Below are 6,549 nucleotides of genomic sequence, written 5' to 3'. Positions count from 1 at the left end.
TATGATAAAATGAGGATATTTTTAAACAGATGAAACAAGATACATATTATATATATACAATTATATTATTAATTTTTTTCTTATACATTTATTATTACTTTAAGAGGAAAGAATCTCAAAAATTCAAAGAAAATGATGGTTTTAGGATTGACACATTGATTGTCTCCAGGAGCTGCACCATACCCAGAGTTAGAGAAAAGATTCTATCAAGAATCACCACTTAGATCACTTTCTACACAGTACTAGAAGGTATCTATTCCTGTCAATTCTTCCTACTCTACACAACGAGCTTGCAGATATTGTAGGTCCAGTTCTAGAAATCCAGAAAGTTTAGCATAGAATTCAGCATACTAATTTTAAGTGCACCTTGAAAGTTGGTGTAGTCTACTTCAGCAGCCATTGCCGGTAAGGATAACTTAACTCAACTAGAGCCCTCAGGGATGACTGTGTTATACGGAATCACATTTTCCTTCTCTGCCTGATTCTACTCCTTTGGAATTTTTCTGCTTCCAGTGTGACTCTGGCATTCAGTGGGGATCAAGAGAGAATTCTGTTTTCTGATGTGATCACTTATCCAGACCCTTGAACTGGGTCTTCCTTCACAGATGCTTCTCTCAGACTGACACTGCATTACTCACCAGGCTCTTTCTCTTTTCCATGATGGTGATCTCATTGCAGAAGCCTCTGTGTCCAGAACATGTGAAGGGACTGTGGATAGTTCCTGAGATATCATCTGAGTCTCTGTGACCTCCCCGCCCCTCACACCTGCCACTGTCACTGTGCCTGTAGCAGCAATGGGTGTGCAGGGAGAGCTGAGGACATTTCTGAAAACATTTTCTCGTGGTGACACTTTTCATTTCCAATTATAAGTTTCTGTTGTCATCTATGAAGAGGATCCTGGAGTGCTGGGAGATAGTTCTGCTTATTTATGATCCCTGGAGGCACACATTCACATTCAGGGGAAGAGTAAATTCTGTGGTCTGACAGCCCACAGGGACTGGCAGCCCCACTACTTTCCTTGTTTCCCGAATCTATTTTCCTAATATTCCTCATTTACCCAACTGGTACCCTCATTTTTCCTATAAGTAGAGAAAAGGAATGACACAAAGCACTTGGGAAGGATTTTAAAACAGACACAAAGGGAAGAATGTGCTAACAAGGCAGTCTGAATGTCAGTCCTCTGAACAAATACAAGTCCATTCATGTTCACTCATTCACATGACTCAATGCCAGTTGACATCAAAAATTTTCAGGGAAATATACGTTAACAATACTGATTCCATCAGTGACAGGAGGAATTCATACAAGAAATAGGGCATGCTGTAAAGAGTCCCTCACAAATGACAGTAGTAGCATCAGATGGTTTGAGAGACCAGATTGGCCACTTCTGTTACCACTAGATTCATTCCTGACATGAACACTAATTCCAGAGCACGAATTCATTGCCACAAAAATGGAGCCCTTTCCAATATTTCCAATTCCTCCAACTCTGAATATATACTATTTACAACAAAGAGTTTAAAAATTGCTGTGAGCTTTCGTATTCAGGACAACACTTATTGTGGGACAGTGCAGTGTTCAGGGCAGTGACTCTGCATGGGTGTGAGGAGAAGGCTTGAGAAAGAGGACACAGGAGAAGGACATGGGGACAGGAGAGTGCAGCAGTTTCTGGGAAGTTGAGAGTACAGCAGGGTAAGAGGAGGTAGAGGGGATGGTAAAGATGGTGAAATGCAGGAGTGGGCACATGGCTAGGCCTCAGTACACAGGGATTAAGTGTTAATGGATATTAAGGACACAGGGCCAATTTGGTTGTAGAGACATGGCTTGATGTTCTCATGGGATGAAGGAACTCTTGGAGATGTGGCCTGAGAGAAAGGGATAATGGTCAGCAGTCAGTAAAATTCATAGAAGATTTAATACCTGAGTTGCTAATAAATAGGGTTGAGAGAAAGACGTGGACATGAGTTGGCTTTTCTGTTCTGTATTTAAGTACAGACCATCATCAGAGTGGCTGGAAAGAAGACCATGTCTGAGGAGAGATCGTGTGTCTTGGACAGAGACAAATTAGACTCAGAGTGATGAAGGAGTTTTGAGGGTAGTGTGTTGAGAGAACCAAGGAGGCCAAGAGAACCATGAATAGCAAGAGAAGACTCAGAAAGACCACCTTAAAAAGTGGCTCTCTAGAGTTTAAGACTCAGTATGAGGAGACATTGCTCCATCCATGTGGCATAGCTGGAGGACCTGCAAAGACACCAGTGAAACCAAAGAATGTGTCTTGACTTACACCACACATAGATTAAAGACAGAATTGTGCACACAAAGAAAAATGGAGGAGGATGGGGATGACTGGGGTGGGTTTGGAATGAATTGGGTATTGAGAATACCTGGTCTGGGGTCAGGAATAAAGAACTTTGTTCTTATTTTCTGCTCCAGTGAAAAACCTCGTCTCTCCAAGTCTCAGGATTCAGTGTTGATTCTTAGAGCATTTACCATGTCACCCAACTTTCTGGTAAGTCATTGTTTCACTGTCTCCTTTCTGGTCTGTGGAAAGGTCAAGGGTCACTGCCTGATTCTGCCCTATCATCTTCCTCCTTTGCCTCTATTTCTACCTGTAACATTAACAACTCACAGAATATTTCCACCACACCAATAGACCTTAAAGCCTTTGGGTTTTGAAAACTTCCATCTTTACACAGTTTGGGTGCTCTGGCTAGGAGGTCAGTTCCCCTTCTTCACCAGTTGATTATGTTCTTATTCAAACTTCTCTGAACTCTTACACACTTTGCTGCTCAGCACCTGACCAAATTTCCTGTGGCCCAGGACCAGACAAGGGAGTGTCCATGAATTCCAGGGCCCATGGAGTTGTTCAAACCAGTCAGTTCACAGAGCACCCGGGAGCCCTGAAATCCCCACCCTGATTATCCTACTCAAGTTATCTCCATTTGTTGTTACCAGATCTCTAGGAAGAACTCTGCACTGCAGCTGTAAGTAGAGATGACTCTGCTGTTCTTTGATCCAGAGGTCAGTGGGTTGTGTCTTTCCATCATCACTGAATCAAATGGAACAGTCACCTCATCCCGTGTTCTTTAATCCCTGGTGAGCATTAGGTCTCCAGCACCTTTTCCTGCCCCTACTCATCTGTGATGTCACCCCATGGTCACCCTCCCCTTTTGTCCTCTGTTTCTGTGACCATTACTCTCTTCTCATCCCAGACCCAAATGCCTTACTCAGTTTCTTTGCCCATCCTTCCATATTGTGCCCTGGAACACCCAAATGCACTTGGGACACACATCACTTCTTACCCCCTGTACACCTCACCCTCTGCCATCTCTCCCTATTCCACTCTCTGCAACACCTGCACCTTGCACCTCAGGTAACCCCGTGACTTCCTCATCCCGCACTCCTTCTCATCTACACTCTATCACACAAGCTGAGTCATGACCTCACACTTCAAAGATTTCTCATCACACCACCCACACTGATAGCACTCATCAGTCTGAGTGAATGCTGTCTATGTAAAATGTTTTCCTGGTGTGAAGTGGAGGGATGGAAGGAATACAAAGGAAGGACATGACCGCACTCTGGCACTCAGACTTGCTGGTATGCACAACTTTATAAATGTGCACGCACACTGAGCTGCACTCACACCAGCTGCCATGTGAGTAACCATGTGAAAGTGAGTGGGTGTGTGACACTTGATCTGTGTTCACTTGTGAGTGTAGCAGGGCTCCACTTCATGATTTGAGCAAAGCCCTGCTGCTCTACCACTGGGGCACAACTTACAACTGATATCTTCCTCTTCCTCTTCTCCCTCTTCCCCTCCCTCACCATGGAGGAAGCAAGGTGAACCGTGTTTCATCCTAGGATATTCTGTTCTTCTGCTCATGGACAGAAACATGATGAAATCCAGACTCCAAGACTGGACCACTGGAGGATAAAGAAATTACTGTCCCTAAGGCCACACATGATATATGACTCCTTAAAGGACACAGATTGAGTGCAGCCTTTTATCTCCTCTTAAGCCCATGGCTTCCCTGACAGTGAGTCTCATGTTTTCTGCATCAGAAGCCTTCTGGGTTTTGCCTTTGCTAGCAAAGCAATAGAGCTTTTCTTGCTTCTGCTCAAAATCTTCCTGGATTCTTATTTTGTGAGACACAAAAGAGTAAGAAGTGTGACCTCAAGTGCACAGAACAACCAGAACTACCACAGAAAGAGAACAAAACTGCCAACCATGGCTGGTGAGACACAGTGGTTAGGGGTTTATGTAGCACTTGAGTGAATGCTACCCATTCAAACTTATGGTAATCAGAGTTTGAAAATGGACTAATGCTGTTGGTTTGAACATATGCAAATTAGACTTTGGAAAGGTACTAACACTATGGATAGAGCTGAATGCCATGGGGTTTGCCTTTCTTCCACTTTCTCCTGGTGCTCAGGGAGTGCAAATGTGAAGTCAATGAATTGATCATGTTGCAAGGGTTGCGGGTCTGGAGCTGCAATTTGACTGGAGGATGTGTCGACCCTAGACCACAGTGTACTGTGTGTGGCAGGTCAGCAGCTTTGGCTCACCTGGCTGTGGTCTCTGACGGCCTAGGCCCCTACTTATGCATGCACTCCAGCCCTTCTGGGCAGCTCTGCCCACCACTAATCTGCTGCTGCTTCGTGGTGGGGACAAGTGGATTGGCTGCATGTCTTGTATGCTGAGTCCTGTCAGTTCATCTTGTTCTGTATGTACACACATTCTCACAGTCTTGCCCAGGCAGGACTGTGACCCTTGGCTCCTGGGATGCTGGATGGCAGGTGGCCAGACACTTTTCTGCCCAAGGGAAGATGGAGCCAACAGTGCAGGGTTTGGAGAATGCGGGTGGTAGGAGAGTGGGAATCAGATAAAAGGTGATACAAACAGGTATAGTGGCCACACCTGCTCCCAACAACTTGGGAGACTTAAGCAGTAGGGTCAAGAGTTCAATGCCAGCTTCAGCAACTTAGGGAGACTCTGTCTTGAAATAAATTATAAGGAGTGTTCTGGGGTATGACTGGGTGGTGGACTTTCTTAGGTCCAATCCCCAGGTAACAGAGGGAGGAGTGCCTTTGAAAAGAGAGAGAAATCACTGAGCACAGAATGGGAGGTGGAACTGCAGCATGTGGACTCGAAGGTGGCCACTTCACGACCAGGTGTAGATACAGGGAATCTGAAGGATCTATAAACTCTGGGGAAAGTTTCAACTGCAGAGGTGGAGTTTTAAAACTTAAGCAAATAAATGGAAGAGGAGAAGATCACCTTTGGAGTACATGTGTATGAAAGGTAGAGTAAGACTACAGTCATTCTACATTCAGGGTTTGAAAACTAGGGAAAGTCCACTGGAGGCAACCAGGTTGCTTATCCTCACAGGGGGACTGGGCACACTGGTGACTGAAACGAGCAGCCCATGGGCATGTCAGACTTGTCCCTACTGCCCTATCACTGGGAGAGATCCTGGGTGAGGACCCTGTTCCTAAAACTTGTCTTCTTCCTCCTAGTACCACCTTCAAACCAGCTTTCTCCAAATGCAGTCTCACATTCACTGGAAACATCTTCTGGCCAACAGTGTGCCCACTGGCCTAGCTGTGACACCATCGTCTGTTCCCACAGAAAGAGGACCCTCAGGGAACATCACATGGGGCAGGGGTGCAGGGTGCAGTAACAGGACCTGCTGTCCTCTCTTCTTGCTGCTCATGGTCGGGCAGAGGCCTCCTACTTCAGCTTTCCTGAGCCCTCAACCCACCACTAGCACAGCACTATCCCACCATTCTGCACTGATGTCACTGGGCTTCAATGTCAAGGGTCTGAATGGACCGCTTCTTTCTGAATCATGGTCATGGCAACTGAACATCAACTTGACCTGACACAGCACAGGAGGATTCTTAACCTGAGAAGAAATAGGAAGCAAAAAAAATGAACAGGAAACCTATGATCTACAACTCCACCATCAATTAGAGCCATTCTGTCTGCCACAGTCAGCAGGGCACTCAAGGTTACACTGCTATGAAGATGTTCCTATATTTCCACAGGCAGCAGGACATCAGAGAACTTCCAGCCTGACCTCTTGTGCTCGCTCAGTCCACTTTACTAGGTACTCATCGAAGCTCTTTTTCTTTTTCTTTTATTTTCTGGTCCTAGGCAGGGAACCCAGAGGTGCTCTACCACTGAGCTCCACCCCCAGCCATTTTTATTTTATGGTTTTATTTTGAGACACTCTCACTCAGTTGCCCAGGTCGGTTGTCAGCTTGGGATCCCCCTTCTTCCACCTCCTGAGTAGATGGGATTCCCGGCCTGTGCCACCACATCTGGCTTCACCTAACTTCTAACTGCCCAGGCTCCTCTTGGTCTCATGGCTTTTCTTCCTCCTTGGGCATAATTCATCAGTAGAAAATTCTTTTTCTAGGCCTGGACTCTCCCTGAACAACTTGGGCACAATTGCAGGCAGCAGAGACTTGGCGTCTGTACTAGACGACATCAGGGAACATCAGTGTGGAGTCTGCACTGGGAACAAAAGGAGCTTACCTTAT

Source organism: Sciurus vulgaris (assembly GCF_902686455.1).
Source record: "Sciurus vulgaris genome assembly, chromosome: 17".
NCBI classification, from domain to species: Eukaryota; Metazoa; Chordata; class Mammalia; order Rodentia; family Sciuridae; genus Sciurus; species Sciurus vulgaris.
The sequence above is the reverse complement of the archived record's forward strand: the minus strand, read 5'-3'. Positions refer to the sequence as shown.